At 29.2% G+C, this 11,092-nt stretch overlaps 1 long non-coding RNA gene across 2 annotated transcripts; it reads right to left on the bottom strand.

The window, feature by feature from the left end:
* Nucleotides 1-353: 353 nt before the first annotated feature.
* On the bottom strand, nt 354-1,202 carry LOC136972827 (uncharacterized). Of its 2 annotated transcripts, none has more exons than XR_010880400.1 (3): nt 1,083-1,202; nt 601-761; nt 354-441 (listed from the first exon to the last, which is right to left on the bottom strand). It is a non-coding gene; the product is annotated as an uncharacterized lncRNA (long non-coding RNA). The 2 variants fall into 2 exon arrangements; XR_010880399.1 differs by having other exon boundaries at nt 601-767; nt 1,083-1,102.
* Between the last annotated feature and the right edge of the window lie 9,890 nt (nt 1,203-11,092).

Here is an 11,092-nt window from a genome sequence, read left to right as displayed (position 1 = left end):
TAAAATAATAATATGATTGCAGCGTGACGATGTCATAATTTTTTCTCGTTTATTTTAAAATTTTGTTTCAATTTATGCAAAAACCTTAACTTAATTGTCAAAGAAGTTTAAAAAAATTAAAATTTAATAAGCTTTTCAAAAAAACTAAATCATTAATTCAGTTTGTAAAATATTTAAAATATAAAATCAATTAAACACTTAATCCTTTTTTAAAAATAAAACCAGCATAAATGTTTTAAGTTTAATGAAAATTTCGAACTTCAAAGTTAATGGTAATTATTAAAGCGATTAAAACAGTCAATTATTTAGTTATAACTAAATTAATAAACTTAGAACCTGTTCAGCAAGTTCTCCAATTACCAAGTTAGATGCAGTAGCATTGGTTTAATTAAGCAGCTGCTCTTCTTTCTGATTAAAGGCTGTCCATAACCTTAACTTGTGCTAATATTATCAAGGAAAGAAAAATCTATAATAAAATATTTACTATATCTCTATTTACTCCTTTCTATAATAATCACTACGATTAATTACCGTCTTAAAAACCTGATATATTTATTTTTCCTTTCTAATTTTTCCTATCTTTATCATAATGTCACTTACATTGATCTATATCGATTACTTTAGCCGTAATCGCAGTGTGAGAGACAAATATAGAAAAAGAAACAGATGTTTTCTGACTGGTTGGTTTGTGTGACCATACATGATATAACTCGATCCAAGCATTCAACAAAACCCTCCCTCCATCCATCATCAAAGTTGTTCTTGTTCTGTGAAGCAAAGTTAACAAGTTATGACAAAATATAAAAAAATTAAAGAAAAGTATATAAAAAAATATATCTCTGACTTAATAATATCTTTTATTACTCGTAAAAATTTTTCTTTGGATTTGACATTTAAGCAATTGGAATGATTAATATAATGGTATCTTAACTTACTACAAGTTCCTTCTAAGAAGAAAGTTCGATTAGTGAATTTTACGTGATACACTGTACATAAGTATTAGATATTATTAGAACTTTATAAATTTTTTACAAGAAATTTTTCTCAATTTTAAGCTCAAAATTGGTTTTTACAGCAATCACTTTCCAAATTCTATTTTTTTTTCTTTTTAATGTATAATTTAGTTTATTTTCAAGAGTGACAATAGACTTTTAACTTTGAATTCTTGATCGATATTGAAATTTTAAATAAATAAAATTGAATTTTTAAATTTTTTAACTTAAAATATTTATCTGGAAATCTCGAAAATAACATTTCTTTCTTCTCACATCACAATTTTCTAAAATTGCAAATAGAATTTGATTAAATTATATTGAAACAATGGGATGCAAAGTTGAAAGTTTAATCAACTTTAATAGCTTATTTTGTAATACGTGTGTTCAGTTTGTAAATTTAAAAATTAAAAGAATATCTCTTTTTAAAAAATATATTAAAATCTTTACTTTCAGTAATTGCATTTATTTATTTATTTTTTAAGTAAAACTATTAAATGTTATCATCATCTATACAGCATCATTTACTTTGTAAGTAGCATCTTTCCAATTGCTGAAATACCACGTGATAAAATCCATTTAATTATTTAATTTATTAATTTATAGTTTATAATAAAAGATATATTTAAATATATAAATTTGTTTTATTTTTACGAGCAAAAATTACTATGACATCGTCACAATGCTGGGCTATAATTTTTAATAATATTTTTAATTTATTCAATTTAAAATATATGCTCTCGATTTTAATAGTGTCTCGCCCCTGTACATCATACTTTTCCACATAACAACATTCATGCCGGTCATCTGTGTATCTTTGTTCTGGAAAAAATTTTAGAATTAAAATCACGTGCCTTCTGGTCTATACTGGAAATTTTTATATATTAAATCGGGGCCTCCTCCTCTCTTTCCATACATAGTCTCAGTTTTGTCTATCTAACTCCGTTCTCAACATTATAGAAGGACAGACATAAGACAGTGGAAATTTATAGGGAATTAATGAGAATTATTGATTTGCACGTTTCAAATTGTAGCCCAATAATATAGAAAAAAATATATAAATTATTAATCTCTTGTATTACCTCGTTGTTATTAAACGCAGCTGTAGACGTAGAAAACATAAAAACTTAATTTTTAAAAAATAAATTAATAATTCTTCTTATAAAACATTTAATATTCGGAAATTTCAAAGAAAAGATCTTCAAAAAAAATTAATTCCAAATTAGAAGCTACAATTAACAAACATTTTTTGTTGAATTGTAAGTTGCAATTACTTTAAGTGGACTTTTTAAAAAGCGTAATATAATTATAAAATAATTTTTTCTTACGTTAAAGAAGATTCTGTATATATTTTTTTGTATTGTTGTATCTTAATATATTTAAAAGATTTTTCCCCGTCTTCTTCTTTTTCTTCTTACTCCAGAAACACTTTGCTATATTTACATCTGGTCTTTCATCCAGGTTATTTTCGAGTGGATGCGACAACTCATATCCTGCAAGAAATATAAAAAGAGTGAAAGCAATATTTTCAACATTTAAGCAACAGAAATTGTTTGGTGGTGGACCGTGAAGGAGAGAAAGAGTGGATTTAGAAAAGCGTTGCTAGGATACCATAATGGCAAGCTAGAGGTGTGTAACTTGCAAGGAAGAAGTATGTTGCAAGTATTATTGACACATTCCTCAGATACCATATCTTTACTTCCCTAAACTATATCTTGTATTGCTTGGTGACAATATCAAAATATGACACGAATCAACATGTTTTGTTATGCCCAGAAAATAAAATTTGCCCGAATAATATAAAATTTTTACCATTGTTTTATATATTTACTCCTTCAGATGCTTAAAAAATGCTACATTTACTACATCAAAATGTAAAAATATTAAAATAAAATACGTATAGATTCGGATGTTCACACAAATACTTTGTGTTGATACATTTATCAAAAACAAAGTTTCTTTATATTAAAATAAAAAGAAAAAAGATAATATATATACGTAGAAAGAGTAATAAAAATATCTTGTTCTCGTTAATATTTGGAGAAAAAAGAGGAGGAGAGGAAATAAAATCAAAGTTTAAGTTAACTACTTGTATATGGAATTGGTAGGAATATATTAAACATTGAACAAATTTTATTGAATTAGTTCTTTTATATTTAAATGTATTGGATAATAAATGATACAGCAGCGGAAGTCGAATGGTATTGCTATGTAGTCGAGGAGTGTAATAACATTGTGGTCTGGTAGGATCAGTAAAGTGGATTCGAAACTAAATGAATAAGTTAGTGGTGAAGTTTGCAAAACTTGCTACTTGTGAGAGTAGCAACGTCGATTGCTGTGTTGATAAAATATTGTAAAGTGAAGATTGATGTGTTATTATTATTATATTGATTTATTATTGTAGGTAGGTGCGTGCGAAGAGGTTTATTTTTATTATCCACGCTATAATTTCAACAATTACTCTCATTTTATTCTCAAAATTTTAAAAACTTATTATTATTATTATTATTATTACTCTACGCAAAAGAATAGCCTACGCAGAACAAGCTGAGTATAGCCTGTTTCTTAAATTAAAATATTCGTCTGTTCAAAATTTACTTTTAATTTATTAATTATGCTGTAATTATTTATAATGAACACTTCATAAATTTGGAATGTTCTTAAAATTTGAATATGAATTTCATGTCAATGATATAATAAATTTATAGTTCAAATTATATGCACAAAATAGAGTGGTTTTATAAGATATTTTAAAGATAGAATTTAATTAATACGACATTTCATATTAAAGGTAGGAATACGGAGTATCAAGTTGTATAGTACACTTTATAAAATATTCCATTTTAATATAGCGAAATAAAATGACAGTCGTTTGCACTTCTTATGTTGGTTTGATGTAATTTAAGGAGTTTTGAATGAAATTCAAATTTAAACTATGGCAAGTTAACGTTTTCAGTTTAATATTCTTCACTTTATTGACTTTTCTGTTCATTCAGTTAAGAAATTTTAATACTTACAGAATAATTTTATAATTTAAAGAAAAAGAGTTTAAATTACTTTTAAAAATCTTATTGGAAGTGCATTAAAATATTTAATTTTTTAATTGTTTTCATGTAAAATACGCTCATTCACAAAGGATACTTACTAAGAAAAAATAGTTGAAATCAAATGAAACTTTATTATTGAGAACTAAATGACGATGAAAACATACATTTACAATATTGTAGAAAAGGGTCAATTCCCTCTACAACAACAGTATAATTTAAAGGAACCTTCAGAATCTTTTAGAATGTCCTCTTATCTACTCGAAATACATGTGACGACACGGCATGAAAGCATAGAGGTATCATAAGCTATCCTGTGAGAGATTTGCTCACGGATATTGTTAACTGCCTTCCGGATCCCTCACACTCGTGGATCGCCGAAACTGCATCCCATCTGGTCTCTTAAATGCTCGATAGGCGACAAATCTGGAATCGAACAGACCAAGGATGTCTGACAACGTGATGGAGACATTCCTGGGAAACCCTAGTGTATGCGGCAGACTATTATATTTCTGGAAAACGGCTGGTTGCAAGTTTGCAGACCTGCCATAAAAAAGCACCACACGATGGCATGTACCTCGTAAATTACCACTATCAGGGGTAACCGACTGTCGTATGAGATGGCTCCCCAGACCAGTGTGTCACTCAACACTAAAGGTGGGATTGAATCTCTCACTTGCGGTCCTCCACACTATAACAAAGTGGTCGTCCGTTCTGAAACAGAAACTGGATTCATAGCGATAGACGATCTACTGCCAGTTCATAGCAGTGCATGCTTTTGTCACAACATCACTGCAACCGAAACCCACAATGGTGGAGAGCTAACGGTAAGGACGCACAGAGTTGCCATGCATGTAAATTCGCCTTGCTAGTGCATGCCAATGAAACGAGAAGAGATAGTCCTATGGTAAAGATTCTACATGTCTCTGAATGATGGACAAAGACGTTCGTGCTTGTTTCAGGATCAGACAATCATCTCTCTTGTGTGTTTAGTAGTCTGTTTAGTTCAGAGCCTACCCATCATGTATGTGCCCATCATGTATGTGTTTAGTGAACATGTACTCTGTCCATGTATCCACACTCTCTAATATCTCCGTACAGTTTACAAAAAATAATTACAGTAAGCCTTAGCGTGACTTTTTTGGAGGATACATGGTTATCAGATTTAAGGCACTCTAATGGCATTGTTTCTCTAGGTAATGCCACTAGAGTGCCACTGGTAGCCGTCTAATTTATTAAAGAAGATAATTGTTATTCCTCATAACTGTCATACTATAAATAAAAATACATACAAAAGTTTAAATCCGATATGATCAGTAATAAAGAAAATTTACTTTAACTTTAATAACAAAGAACAGTATTTATTTACCTTAGAGAAACCACTGAGAAAGGGCAGCGATTATAATTAACTTGGACTTGAAAGAAACCAGATAATCTAAAAAAATTATAAAATTTTAATTATTAATATTGCTCTTTATATATTAAAATTTAGTTTCGATAAATAAAAATAATTTTAATTCATCGCAAAGTTAATAAGCAATTTTTCTAAAAAGTATATACGTAAATATTCCTAAGTAATTATTATATAATTTTGATATAACAACATGCATTTAGCTGATATAATACAAATGTTTTTATTCCAGTGAAAATAAAAAATAAAAAAATATATATAAAATTTTATGTTAAAATACTAGAAAGAAAAATGGGAAAATCTGGTACCTATATTCATTTTGCTATTCCAGAAAAATATTTATATTAGAAATAATGAAAGAAAATATGACATCATTTATTCTAATATACATAAAAACAAAATATATTTTGATTGTGAGAAATAGAATAAAATATGAATTTTTTTATTTTCATATTCTTAAAATAAAAAAAAAAATATTTTCTAACTTTATAACGAAAAATATTTTTTAAAATTTCATTTTTAGTTTTTTTATTTAATTTTTTTTTCGAAATAAAAATATTATGGTGAAAAAATTATATTATATATATTTTTTTATTTTTGATATATTTTTAAAACGTACAATGAAATAAAATATATTTCAAGCTGGAAAAATTTTCTTTGGCCCCGTTAATATTATATGCAAATATTATACAAACATCAAGTTAAATTTTTCTATACATTTTGGTATTAAAGAATATAATCTGTAGCTTTACATGTTTTTATTTTTAGATATTTTTAAATAAAAATAAATTTTAGAGATATTAAAATGTATACACAAGGGTAGTCTTGAAACGTGGGCGAATATACATAATAAATGCTTTTATTAATATTATATTACACTACGTATTATGTTCAACGGCTGTCCCTCATTTGCATTACATGAGATGTTCAATTTGTGGTTTCTTATTAGCAATACATGATGTGTTCAATACAATGATGTACAAAATCGCACTGGCTATAGAAAGCTGCATTAAGCAGCATTTCCATCAATCCTGACTTTACAGTCACCTTGTATTTATAGATAAAAAGACTGATTAATTAATTTGTTGATAAACATTTAACATCCAACAAGTAATTACACCTTAATATATATACTACATACCAGTTCGAGCCATAAATCTTAAAGTCTGTTTCGTATGACATTATTAAAATTAATCGTTCTCAAGATAAATTCAACATTACTATTTGAAGATACCCTATGTTATTTTTGAAGAATTTCATTCTAATAATAAATGATAAATAAATCGTTATAAGAACATCATACTATCTAACACTACAGCTTCTCATATGTTGTCTTATTTGAAAATTCTAATAAATTTTATTAATTTACATACAAATTACAAACATAAATAATAATAATAAAGATAATATATATTTATAATTATCTTATAAACTAACACGAGATATACTTTTACACATAATATAATTCCTGTTAGTACAAAAATTCGTGTAATTTTTTTAAAGTCATGGCGTTTTAGATATTAAAAAATCATTTGTGATTTTGAAAAATTATTCCTCAATCAATTGCTCATCTTTCTCCGCCTGTAGGAAATTTGCCCACGTCTTATCTAAATACCGAAATTTTTAGTTAGAAAAATTATATTTAATGTCTTTTTACTTGTCTTTCTCGCGTTATTTTCTCGTTCTAAAATTGAAGTTTATTTTTTTTATATTTTTAACATACTTCTTTAGCTTTATAAATACTTAATGTTCATTATTTCCAATTTATCCATATTTCGAAAGATCTTTGACTTATATATTTCTAATGTGTTAATTAATGTATGTATTTTTATCGGGTGATCGGACCGCAATTTGAACAAATGTATACCTATAAATTCCACTGTTGTCAGTTTGTCTGATTATCCTTCCTTAATTCCGAGAACGATGTTAGATACAAGAATGTCAAGATCAGATATGAAAAGCTTAGGTAAAAAAGACCTCGATTAACTATATACGAATTTTTTACATTTGGACCACAAGTTACGTGATTTCAATTCAAATATTTTCCCCCAAACAGAGTTACATGGCTTACCGGCACGACTTTGTTATTGTGAGGAAAAGTATGATGTACAGGGGCAAGCTAATATTAATTTGAAGTGGAGAGCATATATTTTAAATTAAATATATTAAAAATATGATTAAAAATTTGCAGCACAGCATTGTGACTATGTTACATTAAATAATTGCTCGTTTTCACAAATAAATTCACGAACATTGCTTTTAATCAAAGTTTAGTAGCTCATTTCTTTGAATGTAAAAAATCAGTTTAAACCGCATAATTAATATTTTTCTTGTCATTCGTGCCACCTTACTTCTCTAATGATGATTTTCAGATGTAAAAGAATATTCCACCAATATCTTCTCATGTGATAAAGCATGCCTGTCGAGTTTTATCGAATATCTCTTCATCTTTGCACATTGTAAATGGTTATAAGTAAACTGTTTATGCATTAAACATAAACAGTTTACTTCTAACTATTCAATACTAACGTTGCACAATTACCTACAACATGAAACTATTTAATAACAGTAAAATAATACGTAAAAATAAATTAAAAGACCAAAAGTATTTGAAAATAAAAGCTCGTATAAATTTTTAAAAAAAATTACACTTGAATGTATTTATTGCTTCCTGGTTGCGTAATACTTTTAAAATTTATCAGCATTTTCTCAGAATAGTAACATTTTATGTGTAATTTAAAATTATACCTCGTGACTAAGTGTAAAATGAAATCAAAGACTTTAAAATCGGTTATTTTGACAAATATATGCACCTAAAATTATATTTCTCTGTAAAAAATACAGTAATAATTATATTTTTATAAATTAAAATAAACTAATTAATAAACGAACATTTTAAATTTATTCTTCATTAAAACAGCGCTTACCCCATTTATAAAATAAGAAAAATAAATCAAGCAACGAGTTGCTTAACTTTCCCCGTAACATTTAAAATTTAGCAGCGCCATCTGTTATAATATTTTATTTTAAAAACTTTTATATTTCTAATTATTATAAAATGTCAAAAAGCATAAGTTTGACATTAGAAATGGATTTTATAATAAAAATTATAAATGCTAATAACGAGTAAAATCATCATTAAATCCGACCCTACTTGAGATACGACACGCCACCTCCTCTATCTCCCTACCCCGTCGACCTTTAACCACCAAAATTTAACGGTATCAACCTTCCTAACACTCAAATCTTCCTGCAAAATTTCAGAAATTTTCGACAAAATTACAGGAGTTATTAAGCTTCAAATGATGAACAAGATACTATCTCCCCACACACTAACATCCATACATACAAAAAACAACCCCGAATATTTTGCATTTCTCGACATTTCAAGGTCTCCTGAGTCCAAAAATATAAAAAATCTTGGGGGTCATTTTTGACCGATTGCCATACTTTTTCTCTTTTATATATAACAGAGCCAGTAAAGTACAAATAAAGAAGATAAAATAATAATGGGAAAAAGAAAACGTTGTTTATATATATATATATATGTCGTATTATTTTGCAGTCGTAGTCGTGGGGTCGAGTGTAGGGTTAGCAAGACAAAAGAAAATTGGAGACCATAAAAACACGTCCGTTCACTTTCAGGTCCTCACTCGAACTCTCCTTTATTCTTTATTGGTGTTGTTAACCTCATTCCAAAAGGGGCGAGATTAACAAAGTAAATTACAGAAAAATATACAAAAATATATACAAAATTTAAAATATGTTAAATGCCCCCCTCCTGAAAAGGCGACATCATGGAGCCTCAGGGAGGTTGGGCTGGGTGTTATACAATTTATCGGCTTGAACTCTAAAGTTGGTTGGATTATAATACGGTATAATTTTATCTACATTTACAATATCAGTTAATTTATTTAATGATTGGACAGGTCTGTCTATTTCTACGTTACAAGGAGATACTATCTTTAATATGGTGAAAGGTCCATGATACTTTGGAGCAAGTTTTCCTTGGTCGGGATGGAAAAAGGTTTGTAGTAGTATTTGGTCTCCTACTTTGAAGTTTGGAGTTTGGTGTTGACTATTATATTTATCTCTGTTTCTTTCATGAGCTATTTCAGTTCTTTCGGTGGCAATCTTACGTGCTTCGCTGAGAGAGGGATAATTCAAGTTGTCAGGTGAATCGGGGATTTCTCCGTACATTAAAAACATTGGAGGGAATCCTGTTATAGTATGAGGCGTTTGATTGTATTCTTTCACAACGTCACGTAACATTTGAGTCCAGGATCGTTTTGGATTCTCTGAATATTTTATTCTTAGTCTAGAGACAAGTGTGGCGTTTAGTCTCTCAACTATCCCGTTGTGCTGAGGTCGCTGAGTACTTGTTAGATGTTGTTTGATTCCATTCTTTTCTAAATATCTTCTGAATCTAGAGGAGGTAAATGAAGGTGCTCTATCTGTTAGTAGACGTTTCGGGCTGCCTGTCTGTAATATTTTGCCTAGACAATCTATGTAGGCGTTTATAGAAGTAGATTTGGATGGAAAACACCAAGCAAACCTAGAAAAGTGATCGATGGCAACATGAAGGTAGCCTTTAGTAGATCCGTATCTTTGCATTCCAGAGACAGTGTCCATAGATAACATGTCAAATGGAGCTTTTGATGAAGGTAAATCACCTAACAAGCCAAACCTTTTATGGTTGTATGTCTTTGCTTTCTGACAAGCATCACAATGTTTAACAAACTCTACAACATCGTTGATGACATTCGGCCAATAGTAACGTGGACTAATTAGTTTCAGCATCTGTGTTATACCTGGGTGACCATAGTGTGCATGTGCCCTGGATAGCACCTTGTATTGAAGCGATGGAGGTATGACTTTCTTTGTAAATCCCTTCTTTCTGATACAGATTACATCTTCACGATCTCGGAAGAATTTGGGTGAGGTGAGTAATGAGGTATCCTGGTTGGAAAGGACTTCCTCAGTGGTAACAAAATGGCTCACGGGGGCTCTGGATAAATAATCAGCTTCTACATTCTGGCTTCCCTTCTGATGTTTAATATCATACTGATACATGCTTAGTTTCAAAGACCATCTAAATAACCTTCCAGATGGGTTTTTTATACCTTTCAGCCACTGTAAAGCCTGATGATCAGTGTGTATGGTGAAATAGATATCATGAAGATAAAAGTGAAACTTTTCAATAGATGCTACAATTGCAAGGCATTCTCTCTCACTAATGGTGTAGCTTTTTTCATATTCACGTAAGGACCTGGAGAAATAGGCAATAGGAAGTAATCCTTTAACAGGGTGTTCCTGTTTCAAGATACTCCCTATACCATCTCCGCTAGCATCTGTATAAAGATGTGTAGGAAGCAAAGGGTTATACATGTTTAAGATGGGTCTGGTGATAAGTGCTCGTTTTAATTTCTCAAAAGATTCTTGACATTTAGTCGTCCAAACCCAGTTTTGATTTTTCTTTAGGAGCTTATTTAGAGGAGCTCTTAAATTTGCATAATTTGGAATAAATCGATGGTAATGGTTTATGGACCCTAAAAAGCCCTGTAATTGTTTGATATTGGTTGGACATTTTAACTTTTGTATTGTTTCTATATTTGGTAATGAGGGGGAGTAACTTTCTGGTTTGA

Source organism: Centruroides vittatus, unplaced genomic scaffold, assembly GCF_030686945.1.
Source record: "Centruroides vittatus isolate TY-2023 unplaced genomic scaffold, ASM3068694v2 contig_3020, whole genome shotgun sequence".
Taxonomy (NCBI): Eukaryota; Metazoa; Arthropoda; class Arachnida; order Scorpiones; family Buthidae; genus Centruroides; species Centruroides vittatus.
The sequence above is the reverse complement of the archived record's forward strand: the minus strand, read 5'-3'. Positions and strand labels throughout refer to the sequence as shown.